This window comes from Podarcis filfolensis (assembly GCF_964270895.1).
Source record: "Podarcis filfolensis genome assembly, chromosome: 2".
Taxonomy (NCBI): domain Eukaryota; kingdom Metazoa; phylum Chordata; class Lepidosauria; order Squamata; family Lacertidae; genus Podarcis; species Podarcis filfolensis.
This window is the reverse complement of record NC_139605.1, coordinates 107,898,039-107,916,832: the sequence shown is the minus strand read 5'-3', so window position 1 is coordinate 107,916,832 and position 18,794 is coordinate 107,898,039. Positions and strand designations below refer to the sequence as shown.

At 41.9% G+C, this 18,794-nt stretch overlaps 1 protein-coding gene and 1 long non-coding RNA gene across 5 annotated transcripts in view; both read right to left on the bottom strand.

Annotated features, from left to right (window-relative positions):
- LOC310755791 overlaps nt 1-363 on the bottom strand; it is a 37,522-nt gene extending 37,159 nt beyond the window's left edge. Inside the window, exon 1 of the long non-coding RNA XR_014544550.1 lies at nt 142-363. This is a non-coding gene — a long non-coding RNA (uncharacterized lncRNA). The remainder of the gene's footprint in view (nt 1-141) is intronic.
- Nucleotides 1-18,794, bottom strand: part of CA10 (carbonic anhydrase 10) — a 354,321-nt gene that overhangs the window by 135,699 nt on the left and 199,828 nt on the right. The gene's annotated exons all lie outside the window — the stretch shown is intronic.

Genomic DNA, 18,794 nt, shown 5'->3' with positions numbered 1-18,794 from the left:
TGAAGTTACAGAAAATATGTGTGCACGCTTTCAGGGATATGATGTTCTTTCTATACCGGCTCTAATTCCAATAGAGATTCAACACACACCCACAAGCTGGTTTGAGCATACAGTACAGTCGTACCTTGCTTCTTGAACGACTTCATAGAATCATAGAATCATAGAGTTGGAAGAGACCACAAGGGCCATTGAGTCCAACCCCCTGCCAAGCAGCAAACACCATCAGAGCACTCCTGACATATGGTTGTCAAGCCTCTGCTTAAAGACCTCCAAAGAAGGAGACTCCACCACACTCCTTGGCAGCAAATTCCACTGTCGAACAGCTCTTACTGTCAGGAAGTTCTTCCTAATGTTTAGGTGGAATCTTCTTTCTTGTCGTTTGGATCCATTGCTCCGTGTCCACTTCTCTGGAGCAGCAGAAAACAACCTTTCTCCCTCCTCTATGTGACATCCTTTTATATATTTGAACATGGCTATCATATCACCCCTTAACTTAGCTAGCCGAACAAATCGGCTCCCAAACACTGCAAACCCGGAAGTGAGTGTTCTGGTTTGCAAATGTTTTTCGGAAGTCGAAAGTCCGATGCGGCTTCCACTTGAGTGAAGGAAGCTCCTGCAGCCAATCGGAAGCCATGCCTTGGTTTTGGAACTGTTTCGGGAGTCGAATAGACTCCCGGAATGGATTACGTTTGAGAACCAAGGTACCACTGTAGTCAAATTATTCACAAAATAAAACACAAAACAAAACCCTGATCTCCTCAGAGCAGTTTTGTGGAATGCCTTCAGTACCTTTCCTGCAGCAGTGACTTGCTCAGATTCGATCACACTAGTCTACACACTCATTTCAGATACACGAGCACTCATACAAGTTGTTTCTCTAGTGTGGACTCTCTAGAAATCAACTTGAATGCTCCCCTGAGTAATCATGCCTCCATTGCAAGTGGTGATGCAGGTTGTCATATACGGACAGAAAGTATCAGTATTTGAGCAGTAGCAGCAGCAGCGTCCATGAAATGAGGACATCCTGAGAGCATTCAAGTTTCTCCCTAGAGAGTCCATTTGGTGGGTACTGTCTTCCCGAATGCTCTGTAGTTGTTGGCTTTCATATGTTGACAGAAATAATGCAAGATGGAAGAACTCATGGTGTTAACCTGATTGTTCCCTGGAAATTGTGGTATTCTACCATGGATGAAATAGACAAAAAGGGATGGGGGGGTGGGAATCAGGCCGTTTTTTTTGTTTTTGTTTTTTTTTTGCAATCCAAGTTAAAATGATACTGGGGGGAAAGGGTAAAATTTTTGGGATGTGTTTTAAATTCTACACTACAAAGAGAACCTTTCTCTTTCCAAAATTTGGAGTAGGAAAACAGATGTTTCTCTCACACCCCATGCCCTGTCAATTTTTGTAACTGCTGTAGAACTTAAATCCTTGAGGAACTAACAGAACAGTCAAAACAAAATAAAAGAATTCCTTCCAGTAGCACCTTAGAGACACGAAATGCATGCACACGAAAGCTCATACCAATAACAAACTTAGTTGGTCTCTAAGGTGCTACTGGAAAGAAGTCTTTTATTTTGTTTCAACTACGGCAGACCAACAAGACCAACACGGCTACCCACCTGTAACAGAACAGTGTCACTCAAATGCATTCAGTAATGTTAATGGAACACTTTTAGTGTTAAGGAAGTCCTTAGTTTGCAGGAAGACCTATGCAGGTTTTATTACCAGCTTCGTCTTTCACCTGTATTTTGACAAAATCTGAATACTATTGAAAAATGCCACCCCAAAGCAAATTGTACTGCTTTACAGCACAAATCTGTAGTGCCTTGTGGTATTCCCAATCATTAACAATATATATATATTTCAACTATTTGCCTGATTTAAGAAAGCTTTGTTGATTAATAGTAAGTTTTAATCACTTCATCAAATCTGCATAAATCTGCATATGAATAAAACAAAGGGTCTGAAAGGGAACATATGTTAATTACTTTTATATAATGCATGGGTATACTTGCAACAAACATAATCTTAGAAAATAGAAAGGGGGAAAAACACTTTTCTAAAATGGAGCCTGCTGTTTTAGATGTACTTTTACTAAAGAAAGAAACTCTTAAAAATGTGTTGCTCGGTTAATTTGCAGGGTTTTTTTAGTCAACCACAAGCCTTTTAATGAATTTAGCAATTTAATTCATTAAATACTGCAGCCATTATTTCTTTGCACAACTATCATAGTTACAAGATTTGGGGCTTTTTCAGTTTTGAGTAAGAGACGATGTGAAATAAATGTATAGAATTATGTGTGGTGTGAAGGAAGTCAATAAAGGGAAGGTATTCTCCCTCCCTCACAATAATATAACTCGGGGGCATCCAATGAAATGGAACGTTGACAGATTCAGGAGCTTGTTCACCCAGACCATTGCTAAGATACTGAATTTGCTCTCACAAATAGGTACCGCTGTGGAGGGAAGGTAAGCAGCGTTTCTGCGCGGTGCTCTGGTTTCGGTGTTCCGTTGCACCAGAAGTGGCTTAGTCATGCTGGCCACATGACCTGGAAAAACTGTCTGTGGACAAACGTCGGCTCCCTCGGCCAGTAAAGCGAGATGAGCACCGCAACCCCAGAGTCGTTCGCGACTGGACTTAACTGTCAGGGGTCCTTTACCTTTTATTTTTTAAAAAATGTGGTATGTACTGTGTTTTACATACAGTGAAGATCAACCTTCTATAAATATATTCATTCATTTAAAAATCAGTAAATTTTATTTCAGTTGGCTAGGGGAGGCAAAAAATCCCACACACAACGAAAGCGAAGTGTACAACCACAGCTCCTGCAGATTTCTGACTGATTCTTTATGATAAATATCTCCCGACTATTATCATTACAGCATTGTCAATGCTACATCTATTTTAACAGTTTATAAAATATTACACTTTCTTGACATTAATTTATCATGATTATTTTGGTAATGATTTTAAATGCTTATTGATGCGCTGGATTGCAGAAAGTGTAGTATAATTTAATTTTCGCCGCCATGCATGTAGAAATTACTGTAGGCATTCTAATGATGAAAGAGGAGCTATGCTAATACAACAGAAAAAAGGATGCAAAAAATGATTTATGCTACTTTCTTCTTCTATTTGCAGTTCATTAAGTCACTGTCTTCTTGTAATGACCAAGTGAAAATTAAAGTACTTCAGAGGAGAACTTTAGGTTCAGCATCATTAGAAGAAGAGAAATGTGTTCTTTGATGAACTTGACTGGAGAAATCTATAGAGCACAATTTAATCAGACGACACATTGATCTCTGATGCTGGAAGGCAGGCTTAAGATTGAACAAATCTTTTAAATGCATATTTCTGCCTTTTAAAAGTAGCATATGATCCATGAGTGATTTATTTTTAATATGCTTCAGTTTCATAAGGTACAAGCAGTACACACGGCTTCACTTTGTACACCACATAAATGGAAGAAAAATATTTCAGCCTGGGGAATCATAATTCACTGCCTTTGTGCGGTTCTGCTTTTTTAAAGACAGGCACTCCAATCCAAAGAATTCAATCTGGGCTGTGGAAATAGGTTTTTCACACATGCCACTAAAAGATTCTTTGAGCCTCTCTGGCACTATTTGGAGGCATGCGTTGATGCTCTGGGTGTTGTACAAAGGAACGAAGGGAGCCATCATGAATGTATGTTTTAGTTCAATGGTTATCCTATAAGGGATATACGCCGATTGGTCAGTTGAGCCCATCCACTTTGTGGAGAGGTCTGGGACATTCTATTCAGCATTATTACAGTGGTACCTTGGTTCTCAAACACCTTGGTACTCAAATAACTTGGAACCCAAATACTGCAAACCCAGAAGCAAGTTTTATCGGAAGCTGAACGTGCTCCATTTTGAGTGTTATGCTTCATTTTGAGTGTACGCTGAGGTCTGTCTGTTTTTGCTGTTTATTTTGCGCTTTTGTGGCTGTTTTGTTTTGTTTTGTTTTTGTGACTGTGTGGAACCCAGTTCAGCTACTGCTTGTTTGATTGTGTGACTGCAGTACATTGTTTATTAATTCCATTTTATGGATCAATCTTCTCGTTAGATAGTAAAATTCATGTTAAATTGCTGTTTTAGGGGTTGCTTTTAAAAGTCTGGAACGGATTAATCCATTTTGCATTACTTTCTATGGGAACGCGTGCCTTGGTTTTGGAACGGACTTCCGGAACGGATTAAGTTTGAGAACCAAGGTACCACTGTACTCAGTGCGCACAGGGCACTGAGAGGGAAATGGAAATGGAAAATGGTCTGTCTTTCAGGAAAGTGTGTTTCCCATTGCAGGTTCTCTAATTGATGATCTCCTGGTAACCTTCTGGGGAATCCCAAAGTTGTTAGGATCAGAACACTATTCTGGCCAACACAGAATAATTTCTGCTTCAATTATGTACTAATTTAAGCATCCCTTGCGGAATTTAGTGAGATTGCTACATGGCACTTAATCCCAGCAAACTAGGTTGCTCAGTCAGGAAGGTCTCATAGGGCTTTTTAATTATTGGCCCTTTGTGAGAATCCAGAGAAAAGGTGCTTCTCATGGGGCAGCTACCACAAATGTCTTCCCCCCACCCCTGGGGGCTGTAAAGTTTAATCGCTTTCAATGGCAGATGAATCAACTAAAGTGCTCATTGATTAGGCCAACTTCAATCAGTAAGGGCAAATTTTTAATCGCCGAGACAGAGAATTAAGGAGACGCTCATTCATATTTAAAGCTATTATGCAGGAATGAAAGACAATGTTACAGGCAGCCATTCTGAGCAGTGGCTCATAAATTGCACGTTAAGGCACTGACTCTGAGGTTTTGGTACTTTGCTAATTAATTTCATTTAATTAATTGGTCAATCACTTAAAGAAAGTTGTGAGCAGGGCAAGAGAGGGCACAAAGATGCATTCATTGACAAATGCAATAACAGTATACTTGTGATTGGTTTAAAAAAACTATCTGAACGTTTTTCTCGTCATCAAGCTTATGTTGAAAGTTGTTGGGTCTAATTTTGACTCTGCTTCAGTCTAGGATGGTTTAAAACAGAAAACTGAAGGCTTGGGGTGACAATAGTGCCACACGTCGATAACCCAGGTAAAATTTTACATTAACTTCACGTGCAAATAAGAATAACACATGTCAAGACGGCAGTGCACAGAACTTTTCCTTCATTTGCACAAAGAATGGGTCAATGGAAAAGAAAATCAAGGTCTTCCATACTACATAGGTATATCTCAGACAAACACACAAAATATATTTGCTATGTAAATTGCTTATAAAGTCAACAAACAGCAGGTACTGACAAAAAGGTTTTGCTAATGACAACACAGGCTTGAGAAAATGGTGACCTACTCATTTCCATTGCACCCGGCTTGCTTTCAGCATCACCTGATTTCATTTGTCACCACACAGCCAAATTTGATTACCTACAGAGTTTGATTAAAACATCATGTCCACTACATGATTTCTTACTGGCTGGGGGTGGGGGTGGTCATGTGATTAACCCAGGAAGGAGTGAGGGGCAACAGCAGCCATTGGGGTGGGGTGGGATGAGAAATAGCGCCAAAGCAGATAGAGGAAATAATTGCACCTAACAGGCTAACATATTCACACAATCAAAAAAGCTTTAAGGAAGTGTTTCCGTTTCACCAAAACAGTTATTTTTGACCCAGAAATTAAAAGTGGCAATCATTTGGTGCAGGTTCATCTGAAAGGGACTTTCCTCTACTCCTGAGTTGACTTCTTTTGGAGCCAGTGGACACACTGGGAATTTTGAGAAAGTGCTGGGCTTCCATGGGGGCATGTAAACGGCCTTGGCCCAGTATACCTGAAGGAGCGTCTCCACCCTCATCATTCAGCCTGGACACTGAGGTCCAGTGCTGAGGGCCTTCTGGCAGTTCCCTCACCACAAGAAGTGAGGTTACAGGGAACCAGGCAGAGGGCCGTCTCGGTATTGGCGTCCACCCTGTGGAACGCCCTTCCATCAGATGTCAAGGAAATAAACAACTATCTGACTTTTAGAAGACATCTGAAGGCAGTCCTGTTCAAGGAAGCTTTTTATGTCTGATGTTTTATTGCATCATCATCATCATCATCATCATCATTATTATTATTATTATTATTTCTGTTAGGAGCCGCCCAGAGTGGCTGGGGAAACCCAGCCAAATGGGGTAAAAATAAATAAATAAATAAATAAATAAATAAATAAATAAATAAATAAATAGATAGGAGGGGCCAATTTCAGGCACTGTGGATTTTTGAGGGGATGTCTTCCAATATCTTTTGTAGATCATAAGAAATATTGGCAGGCACAGTGACGTCCAGGGGTACCACTCCTGCATTACATGACAGCTTGTGAGGATGGCCTTCTGTGTAGGCTTGGATAGTCCCTTGCACCCAATGATACACTAATGCAATGCTTCTCAAACTTGGGTCTCCAGCTGTTATTGGACTACAACTCCCATAATCCCTGGCTAGCAGGACCAGTGATCAGGGATGATGGGAGTTGTAGTCCAACAGCAACTGGAGACCCAAGTTTGAGAAACACTGCATTAATGGGATGGTGGCTTTGGGGGATATGCAGGTATACAACAACCCAACGCAAAGGTTGTTTTTAAGTGTCTAGGCCAGGTTCATATGAAAAATTTCAACTCCCACAGCAGAAAGATGAGGGAGAGGGAGCATTTGCTCTACTCAATGGAAGAGAACAGTACAAATCCAAATGTTAAATACCAGGGACAGAGAATTCATGCAACAAAAGCCAGCTCGAACCATTTTTGCTACACTTTAATGCCAATATGCTCATAATCAGCTGAAAAGGTTTCATATCTAGATAATACCAAATCTTTATTTGTCAGGAGCTAGACTGCTCCAGCTAAAGCAAATGTAAGCCTGGGTTTATGTTTTATGCCTTATTTTGTATTGCAAATAAAAACCACAGATAAAGGGCCCTGAAACTATATTGACAGAGAATGTGTCAGCAGTCTTCTACACTAGCTAGCATTTTTTACTGTGTTTTTTAAAAAGGGGGATATTGGAAAAGGGTTAGAAAGTGTAGGATTTACAATCAACCACATGTTTCTTTGAGGTAAGCAGAATACAGTACGTTTCATATTATCCAAACATCTGTTATTCAGCACTCATAATTGTCCAAACCACATGTTGATTCCGGTTCTAATTTTATCTGACTCACAGGGAGCAGAACGAGCTGTTGGGTGGAAAATGCCATATTCCCAACCCCATGTGTTGCTTCTGAAATTAAAAGCAATGGGGATATTTAAAAGAAGCAGTGTCAAGAGTGCATAACTCTTTCTCATCCACTGTTTTTCCATGGCAACCTCTCATCCTGGCCACCTCACTCTGAGAACAGGTACCCTGGCATTAGCAGCCAGTGCAGTGGCGTAATAATAATAATAATAACAACAATAATAATAATAATGTATTATTTGTACCCCACCCATCTGGCTGGGTTTCCCCAGCCACTCGGGGCGGCTTCCAACAAAGATTAAGAATATATTAAAATGTCACACATTAAAAACTTCCCTGAACAGGGCTGCCTTCAGATGTCTTCTAAATGTCAGATAGTTGTTTATTTCCTTGACATCTGATGGGAGGGCATTCCACAGGGTGGGCGCCACTACTGAGAAGGCCCTCTGCCTCGTTCCCTGTAGCTTTGCTTCTTGCAGTGAGGGAACCACCAGAAGGTCCTTGGTGCTGGACCTCAGCATCCGGGCTGAACGATGGGGGTGGAGACGCTCCTTCAGGTATACTGGACCAAAGCCGTTTAGGGCCATTTAGAGCTTTAAAGGTCAGCACCAACACTTTTAATTGTGCTCAGAAATATACTGGGAGCCAATGTAGGTCTTTCAAGACCGGCGTTATGTGGTCTCGGCGGCTGCCCCCAGTCATCAGTCTAGCTGCCGCATTCTGGATTAGTTGTAGTTTCCAGGTCACCTTCAATGGTAGCCCCACTCAGAGCGCATTGCAGTAGTCTAAGCGGGAGATAACTAGAGCATGCGCCACTCTGGTGAGACAGTCCGTGGGCAGGTAGGGTCTCAGCCTGCGTACCAGGTGGAGCTGGTAGATAGCTGCCCTGGATACAGAATTGACCTGCGCCTCCATGGACAGCTGTGAGTCCAAAATGACTCCCAGGCTGCGCACCTGGTCCTTCAGGGGCACAGTTACCCCATTCAGGACCAGGGAGTCCTCCACACCAGCCCGCCCCTGTCCCCCAAGAACAGTACTTCTGTCTTGTCAGGATTCAACCTCAATCCATTAGCTTCCATCCATCCTCCAACCGCCTCCAGGCACTCAAAATGCTATGAAGCCATCACCCCACCACTGGTTTTGATGCTGCTTACATGGCCACAGTGGCCAAGTCTCAGGAGTAGGAAAATATGGCTTTGCAGCACCTTCCACTTGCTTCGTTTTCCTCCTCTCGTCATATTTTGCTCCTCAGAAATTCAGATAAAACAGAGGAGTTGAATGTTGCCTTGAGAGATGGCATTGAAGCATCGCAGCTGTGATTACAAAGACCAAATAATGAGCAAGTGTGTTTGTGTGAGAGAGTAATTTATGTGACTATTTAGAATAATAAAACAGGTAGCACCCCCCCCCATCATTCAGCCGACACATTGAGGTCCAGCTCCAAAGGCCTTCTGGCGGTTCCCTCGCTGCGAGGTTAAAGGGAACCAGGCAGAGGGCCTTCTCAGTGGTGGTGCCCACCCTGTGGAACACCCTCCTATCAGATATCAAGGAAATAAACAACTATCTGACTTTTAGAAGACATCTGAAGGGAAGTTTTTAATGTTCGACGTTTTATTGTACTTTTAATTCTGCTGGGAGCCGCCCAGAGTGGCTGGGGAAACCCAGCCAGATGGGCGGGGTATAACAAACAAACAAACAAGCAAACAATATGTAGCATGTAGATTGTAGGCACCTCACCTTACCTGATTGCAACGAGAAGCTAAGCCATGGTTTGGCTTAGTGTTATATCCAAACTTGGGATCATGGTTTGTCTCCAATAACAATAACAAACCTGGGTTACAGCTCGTGGTTTGCTTGGAGTGAGACAAGCCATAAACCCAGGATTAATAATAATCCTAAAACAAATCATTGCTCAGGTTTTGGTAGCACTGCAGCACCAGGAGTGGGGGAGGAATAAAGCAGCCATGACTTTTCTACTGTGTACCAGTATGCTAGCTTGTTCATGCTAAGCCATAGTTTGCCTCAATGTCGTATTTAAACGAGAACAATGAGTCACGAGCCTCGATGAGGTAAATTAAGGATGTCCCTCTTCGTACATAGCCCTGCCTTAAATGTCCTGAAGCTATGATTAATACATTCAACGCAGTACATTGTTGTCAAACAACCGCAGATACTTTTAATTGAATTTTTCAATAGCCGTTTGAAGTTCTACGCAGTTTGGAAATTTCTGCCTTGCATCTTTTATGCCTTACCAGATTGCATCTGCTCCCCCTTCCCTAGAGAGGCTGATCTCTACAAGCAAGTACTGAGACGTAACTAAGCTCCACACCCTTTGTCACAGACTTCCCTGCTTTGTGAGCCGGAGGAAGAAGGAGGGGGAGGGGGAAAGTACCAAACACAACCCATCAATTTTTCATAAGCAAACTCCGTCTTTGATTATAAATCTCTTGTCAAAATGAATTCTTGACATGAATCCCTGCCAGGATATTAAGAGGACATGTGAAATGACAATCTTAAGACTCAATTCAGTAACAGCGGTTTATTCGAAGAATGACGGCTTCTCTCCCATCTTCACAATCCCTTTGGCTGATTTGTTTTTTTATACTCAGGAGGAAGAATGTATAATGTGTAAGTAAACAATACAAAAAGCAAAACTAGAGGCTTGAGATGAAATCCAGCTCAATTAAAATCAACGGGAATTTTGTCACCGACACGATGCAGATCACACCCAGCCAGGTGCATATGGAGACAGTGGCGGAGGGAGGGGTGTGTGGTTGGGGTGGCTTGCGCCGGGTGTCATCCCTGGGGGGGGTGATATTTGGCATGCTACCTCAGGCTCCCTCCTTTGGGAGTCACGGGCAGGCGATGCGCCTTTGCCCCACACTCCTGGCTGGAGGAGGTAGGCAGGCAGGCCGGGGAGAGGATGAGGGGAGAGGACGATGGCTCAGGGTACGCTTGGAGTTGCAGGTGGGCAGTGTGCCGAATGTAAGCCATCAGTGGCTCGCTCCTGCCCCATGGGCGGCTCGCTCCACCCCTGGCTGCAAGGCATGCGCCACTCTGTGCACCCGAGCAGCTATCCCACACTGAGGAGGGCACCCTCCGTCCCCCGTCCCCTCTCGGGAGCACGCCCGTCCTGGACAGCCCTCGCATATGCTCCGCCACTGTATGGAGAGCAGCATGCCCCTCTTAAGTTTTAACTTCTGCTATTTCTCTCATTCAGGCAGTGAGAGATTTTACTTTCTTGGGCTCCATGATCACGGCAGATGGTGACAGCAGCCATGAAATTAAAAGACGCCTGCTTCTTGGGAGAAAAGCAATGACAAACCTAGACAGCATCTTAAAAAGCAGAGACATCACCTTGCTGACGAAGGTCCATTTGGTTAAAGCTATGGTTTTCCCAGTAGTGATGTATGGAAATGAGAGCTGGACCATAAAGAAGGCTGATCGCCAAAGAATTGATGCTTTTGAACTATGGTGCTGGAGGAGACTCTTGAGAGTCCCATGGACTGCAAGAAGATCAAACCTATCCATTCTTAAGGAAATCAGCCCTGAGTGCTCACTGGAAGGACAGATTGTGAAGCTGAGGCTCTAATACTTTGGCCACCTCATGAGAAGAGAAGACTCCCTGGAAAAGACCCTTATGTTGAGAAAGATTGAGGGCACCAGGAGAAGGGGAAACAGAAGACGAGATGGTTGGATAGTGTTCTCGAAGCTACCAGCATGAGTTTGACCAAACTGCCGGAGGCAGTGGAAGACAGAAGTGCCTGGCGTGCTCTGGTCTATGGGGTCACGAAGAGTCGGACACGACTAAACAACAACAACAACAACATTTCTCCTGCATTCAGGAGCAGAGGGTGAGCCTGTGCTGTTGGCCTGGCCTCCTGGCTTTGTTGCTGCTTACCAGAATGGTGTGCAACGGGGTGGTGGTGAGGTCAGTGCAGTTGCAACGGCTCAGACAATCTGGCACTCCAGAAGAAACAACATAATTTAATGGTTCTTCCCAGCTCCTTAATGCCAGCGTTCAGGGAATAACTTGCAAGCTCTCGCTCTACCGTTCAAAAATGTTCTGCCTGGAAACTCAAGGGCACCTTTTGCTTAGGATTTCTACAGGTGAGATTTCTTGGAGCAAATATTATGGCTAATGGGCAACCCTGGAGAATACAGGAAATTGAGTGCTTTTAGACCCCCTTCTGTACAGGACCAGGATGCAATATATTTAGAACTTTCAGTACTGGAAGAGGCAAATCCTGAGATATGATCTGCTGCTGACCACTTACCAACACATGCTGAATAGGGCTGGTGACTGATTCAAGGAAACTTGAGTTGTGTTTGAAGTAGTGCTAAGGAGATGGATTCAAGTTAGAAGAAAGGAGATTCCAACTAAACATCAGGAAAAACTTTCTGACAGGAACAGCTGTTTGATGGTGGAACGGGGGATCCCTTGAGAGGTTGTGGACTCTCCTTCCTTGGAGGTTTTTAAGCAGAGATTTGATGCCCATCTGTCATAGATGCATGAGATGATTCCTACATTGCAGGGGGTTGGGCTAGATGACCCTTGCGGTCCCTTCCAACTCTACAATTCTCTTATTCTCCTTTCTTCCCCACTAAATATTTTCTGCCATTTCCCTAACCCTCCAATCAGATTTGGGGATGGCATGCAGGGAGGAGACAGGGGAAGTCCTGTTGTCCAAGCGGCACTCATTCTGCTTGTGCAATTTGTAGCTGAACAAATTTCAACCGGTTAAATCTGCATAGATTTACATATGGAAAACAACAGTTCTGAAAAAAAAAGTTTTTAGATGATACATGCATGAACCACAGCAAGCACTGTTGCAGAAGAGTTTCCTACTATGAATTAAAGCAGAAATATCTCTTCTGCAATGGTGTTCATCACTGGGAGAGCTTTTAAAAAGTGTTTATAGAATTAAAAACAGCTGACAATTCTTTTCAATTATCGGCTTAATGAATCTGTTCTTCACCCAAGTGATATGTACCAAAATGCATGAAATGGGGTAAAGTGCACATTAAAGAAACTGTGTATTAATGAAAATAACATAGGAAAATGCATTATATGTGTTAGGAGAAAATGTGTACAAACATGTCTGTAACAGATGAAATGTGCACAAAAATGCTGGTGAATTTTCACGACTTTTTAAAAAATGAAGAAAATGAAAATAAATCATATTTTGATGCGGAAACACAGAGGACTGAAGACAGGGAAAATGAGAAAATGAAACTGGTGCATTTGCTCAATTTTAGGTGAGACCCATGTTGAAACAGAAAGACTGAAATCCTATACACACTTGTTTAGGGGAGTAAGGCCCACTGAAATAAATGGGGCCTCACCTCTTGAGTAGATATACTCAGTGGGGAGTGTCTGGCACTGCCTTGGAATTCGAAGAAAATATGTGTGTGTGTGTGTGTGTGTGTGTAGTGTATAGTGTAACTATTGAGTTTGGATCCATTACACCAAAAATCAGGTGAAGTCATGCTGAAGTTACATTTTGCTCTGCCATCTTGTTTTGAAACAAGATGGCAGCTGAACATCAACAAAGATGGGCCACCCCACCTCAGGAAACATTTGTGTCACCTTTGGCAACAATATCTGAAGAGGTGGCCAAACCAAAAAAATGGGCAAAGGAACACCAAAGTCATGTTTTGGCCAACCATCTTGAATCACAATGAAGCTTGGCACACAAATGTTGGCATAGACCCCCCCCTTCAGGAAACTTCATGCTGAGAGGCAGCTGAACCCAATAGACAGCAAACAAATTGACAGACAGGCAAACCACCTTCCAAAATATTTAGTAGATTGTTCCGTTAATCTGGCTGACAGAAAGTTCAGTCATTTCCTTGACACATGTCTGTGGCAGGTATATTTCTTTCATGTCAAAGAATTAATAAAGCCTGCCTTTAACAGTAATGCTGCTAAATTGGTTATTTTTCAAAAGGAAGAGGAAAACGCAGCCGACGTGTTTTGTTCCGTGGGGGGATATAAAGTTGTTCTGAGTTGTGGAATAAGGCACATATTTTATGTGCTAGGGAGCAGCGATATCCTAGAATAATGATACTCCTGCGAAAGAAGAGATAGCAAAAGGCATGCAGTGGACTGTGAAGCAATTCAGAGCTTTTAAAGTGCAGAGTGAAAAATCGCCAGCACATGCTGTGTCAGACATCTTTAAATAGCAAGCCTTTGGGCCAAGATCAAATATTTCATTTGATACATCCTCTGCTGGGTGGAATGCATCTCATACTTGCAAAGGGAGGGGCCCAGCCATTCTCTCGGTTGCCTTCCATCTTTGACTTCAAGGCACCATTATCCTATTTCATTGCTCAGGAAAGTGATGATGAAACACTGCAGCCAACTCATTGTCCCTCCCTCCCCCTCTCTTCCTTTAGTTCAGGGGTGGACTCTTTTTGGAGATAAGAGAAATCACCTTGCTCTGTCCGCAGATTCAACACACGTCCTGGTGCGATCAATCAGATGTAGCTAACAAAAAAAAAAAAAATTATTCCCTGTTGCATAATAAGAGAGAAGCCCATTTTCATAGGTTTTATATGTTAGGTAATCAGCTTCACAGATGATCAAAGATTAACTTTTAAATGGATGCTGCTAAGGAAGATTCTCAGTCTTAAATCAGCTTTCCTGCATTAAACCTTCCTCTTTAATCCTCAGCTCCAAGTAATTTTATAAATAGATAAAATTGGAAAATCTCTTAAACCACACAAGTATAATATAATCAGATGGAACCTGCCACAATCCCTGCTTTTGCTTGGGGGATTCCCTTGGGGAAAAAACAAACAAATGATTGGGAGTCTTCTTTGTGTTTGATTGTTCTTCAAGGCATGACATGAAATGAATGTTAAAGAAGAAACGCCAGTTGTTGGCTGAACAAATAATTAATAACTGATAGCAAGACACAGAAGCCCCCCCCCCAACTCCCAGTTACGTAATGCCATTGTAGTTGTTCTTTTCAGGATTTAAAAATAGATGCATAGTAATGGAAGCAGCTATCTAGCATGTAGACACAGCTCTGAAAAGCACCATGCCCTGTGCAACATTTCAGCTAAATTGACCATATGTTGCGGCAGTCAGCCCTCCGCTGCACTGAACTGCATTACCCCCATGCCTGGCAGATTGGGATTATATATTCAAATGACAGAATAATGTAACACAGATGTTAAATACATGATATGATCGAACAGCAAGAACTGATGCTCGCTTGGAAAAAACTAAAGTTTAAGCAGAACCAGCACAAGTGCTCCTTGTTCTCTGCATTTGGTTATATCTATACCTATAGATAAACAGGGAAGAAATGGAGGCAGTGAGAGATTTTACTTTCTTGGGCTCCATGATCACTGCAGATGGTGACAGCAGCCACGAAATAAAAAGATGCCTGCTTCTTGGGAGAAAAGCGATGACAAACCTAGACAGCATCTTAAAAAGCAGAGACATCACCTTGCCAGCAAAGGTCCGTATAGTTAAAGCTATGGTTTTCCCAGTAGTGATGTATGGAAGTGAAAGCTGGACCATAAAGAAGGCTGATCACTGGGACTTCCAGGTTAGCGCCATCGGCAATGGCGGAATTCCTCTGACTCAGAGGAACCCGCTCCGTGAAAATCGGGTCTTGCCGCCGCGGCGAAGGCGGAGACCCCTTAAAAATCCCAGGTGGAGGAAGCCTGGGAACGTGGGATTCGGCTGACACCAGGAGCGCCTCCCCTACTCGCAGGGAAACCCCTTTTTCGGGGATCCGAAGCGACGTGGGGTGAGCAGCGCGGTGTCTTGAATCAACCGCTATTCTTACGGAGTGAAGCCGCACAGCCGTTGCCGGAGAGCGCTGACTTTTTCCTGTGGACAATTGGACTCTAAACAAGTACCCGTGAGTAGAACGGAAAATTGGATTAAGAAACACTTTAATTTGGCATTGAAGCGGGAAGGTCTGAACAGGAAATCCGCCTTCCGCTTTTTGTATATAGACTGAAGCAAAAATTGTGCAAGCCAAAGTCTGGAGAGTTGTATATAAAGACCTAAATTTCCTTCATTTTTAACCATCAAAACCCCTCTTGGAAGCAGGGGAAAAGAGGGGGAATTTTGATTGTCTAAGCCTGCGGAGAGAGAGTAAAGAAAGATAAATTTCCACCGTCTCAAACCTGGGAACGGGGTGTCAGAGACAGAAACTTTTGGGGAAGCCCATCAACTGTGAATGGAATGTTTTTTGACAGATAGTTAAAGAAGAGAAACAAATTGATTCCAAAGTTACCTTTTGCACTTAAAAGAAACAAAATTTGAAAAATGAAAGTAACTTTCTTTTGCTGGACTTGCCTTCAAAAGATGGATACAAATGGAAATTGTTCCCTCTAGAGGGAGCTTGTTAAATTGTTGCTGGAGTTGATCTGGGGATTTCACAGCTGTGGAGATTAGGATCGTGAGACCAGACTCTGACCTTGAACAAAAATGGATATAGAAAAAGTTTTGGTGCTTGCTTTTTGCAAGACAAACGCTTTGCTGGAGCAGATGCATGAGAAGATGAATCCGATGACTGTTGCAGTTCAAAATTTTGGACAAACAGTGAATACTTATATAGAAACCACTCAGGACCCAACCCAGGAACCTGTTTTGACAGGGCAAGTGCAAATGCAGAAGACAATGGAGGAGGTTGCTGCTGAACCTCAAGCAACACAAATGGATAGAACCGAGGCACTGCAGGAGCATAAACCGCTGTTTTTGAAGATTGAATCTGGAGTGGGCCGGGGGGGTCTGGAGTTGTGGGGTTCCTTAATTTTGGAGGGACTTTGAAACATGCATTTAAATATTTTCTGGACTACCCGGTTGACTGTGGGGAATGGGACTGTGGGGAATGGGCTGATCTGTTGAGGGGAGATGGAGATATTTTTGGGTTGGAGTTTCCCCAAGACCTACTCCTCAATGAGAAAGGAAAGAAATTAAGAAAGAGACCAACAAAAGACAAGGCAAAGTGCTGGTATAAACAAGAAGAAGAACTGCAGAAGGGACATGGAAAAGACTTAAGAGCCCCGGACATAAGACTACCAGGTTGATGGACTAGATGGAAAGGACAGTAAGGCCTGACATAACCCGAGACCAGGAAGAAGGGATGTTGGTTGAAGATTGGAAGAAAGTTTTAAAAATTTATTTTGGGAATTAGGAAAAATGGTGGAATGAAATTATTTGGCTTTAGTAGAAATGATATTAGGAGATATGTATAAATAAGTATTAAGTTCTAGGATTTAAGGTATTTTATGGTAAGATAAGGTTAAAATAAATTAAGGTAAATTGAATGACAGAATATTCTGAAAGATGAAAAGGATTTGCTGAGTTAATTGATAGGTTAGACTGTTAAGACAAATTATCCAATAAAAATTGAGAAAGATGGAAAGAATTTGCTGAAACAAATAATTAAATTAGAATACAAAAAGGGAGGTGTGAGGAGGTCGATGAAACAAGTAAATGAAAGACAAAGAGATGGAATATTGGATGTGTGTTTTATTTTTATTTTTTTTTATTGTTATTGCTGTATTTTTCTTTCTATTTTTTCTATTTTTTCTTTTTTCTATCTATTTTTTATATATTGTAATGTATATGTTGTTATTTTTTTTGCTGTTTGCTTTCTGTTTCTTTTTTTTTGTAATCTCTAAATCCTTAATAAATATCATTAAAAATAAATAAATAAAGAAGGCTGATCACCGAAGAATTGATGCTTTTGAGTTATGGTGCTGGAGGAGACTCTTGAGAGTCCCATGGACTGCAAGAAGATCAAACCTATCCATTAAGGAAATCAGCCCTGAGTGCTCACTGGAAGGACAGATCCTGAAGCTGAGGCTCCAATACTTTGGCCACCTCATGAGAAGAGAAGATTCACTGGAAAAGACCCTGATATTGGGAAAGATGGAGGGCACAAGGAGAAGGGGACGACAGAGGACGAGATGGTTGGACAGTGTTCTTGAAGCTACCAGCATGAGTTTGACCAAACTGTGGGAGGCAGTGGAAGACAGGAGTGCCTGGCGTGCTCTGGTCCATGGGGTCACGAAGAGTTGGACACGACTAAACAACTAAACAACAACAAATAGATAAACAGGAAAAATGACAGGAAATTATTGTCTTTGATAAGGCCATATTCCCCATTTTAGATACCATTTTCTTCTGGATAATGTGATATGTTGCCCATCCTTTCCATTTTCTTAACAGTGTCAATGCTTCGTCTCAAGTGTTAGAGCTTCTGCTTTTTTCCTTTCATGGAATTACAGATTTTGATGTTGGAGATTTCCCCCAGATAACCCTTTTCTTCTTCTTCAAATTCCAGGTTTGATTACAGCAAACAGAATGCAATATTTCAGGAACTGGCCTCTCCCTACCATAATCTTACTCCAGTGCCATGCAATCTGTAGCTTCTTTTCAAGAGCTTATTGCCTTCCCCATGACACAATCCTATTTACTGCGATGGCCCAATCTTCTTTCTCTCACTTATTGTGTGACGATAAATGACAGAGGTTGCAACCCTCTGCCATTGCACCTCTTTAGTTCTGCCTTGGGTAGCATGCCACTTCCTCTAAACTTGTTAAGTTAGTGCAAATTTCTCCTTTGTTTAATGAAAAAAATCTATATTGAAATTCATTAATGTCATTACAGATTTAACTTCACACATACACTATCTATCTATCTATCTATCTATCATCTATCTATCTATATTCTTAAATTAGTTTAACTTAGAATGTTAATTTGACCTCTAATTCCACTTAGATATCAGCTAAGCTAAAATCATATAATGGTACATAAAACAAAACAAAACAAAACAACAACAACAAACTAAAGTAAAATAAATATAGACTTCCCATCATTTCCTGATATGGTTGACATTTGTGACTTTGAATGTACTTATAATTATTACCTTACATTTAATATACTTTCTAATACTTTCTTACAACCTAGCATACCAATTTTCCTTTATTTCTTAATATTTAGTTAGTGCAAGTTTCTCAGTTCAACTCAAATAATCTTTCTGAGATCAACTACCAAAAAAACTCAGTTGATTGTAAATTTGAAGGTGACCATTTAGATTTTCCAAGTGTGTGGCAGTCATCCAAAACAGCTGCCCTGTGTCTCCTCCTCCTTTCTCCCTAGCACCATGTAGTGTGATATCAGTGAATTGCTCCACCCCCTCTAATTTATTGGCCATTGCTTGTAGGAGTTTGATGATGTCACATCACATCACAACTTGTACAGCGGCACCTTGGTTCTCAAACTTAATTCGTTCCGGAAGTCTGTTCCAAAACCAAAGCGTTCCAAAACCAAGCTGCACTTTCCCATAGAAAGCAATGCATAATGGATTAATCCGTTGCAGACTTTTAAAAACCACCCCTAAAACAGCAGTTTAACATGAATTTTACTATCTACCGAGACCATTGATCCACAAAATGAAAGCAATAAACAATGTACTGCAGTCACACAATCAATCAATTAGTGGCTGAACTGGGTTCTACACAGTCACAAAAAAGAGCCTCAAAAACAAAAATGCAAAAGAAGTAGCAAAAACAGACAGACCTCAGTGTAACAC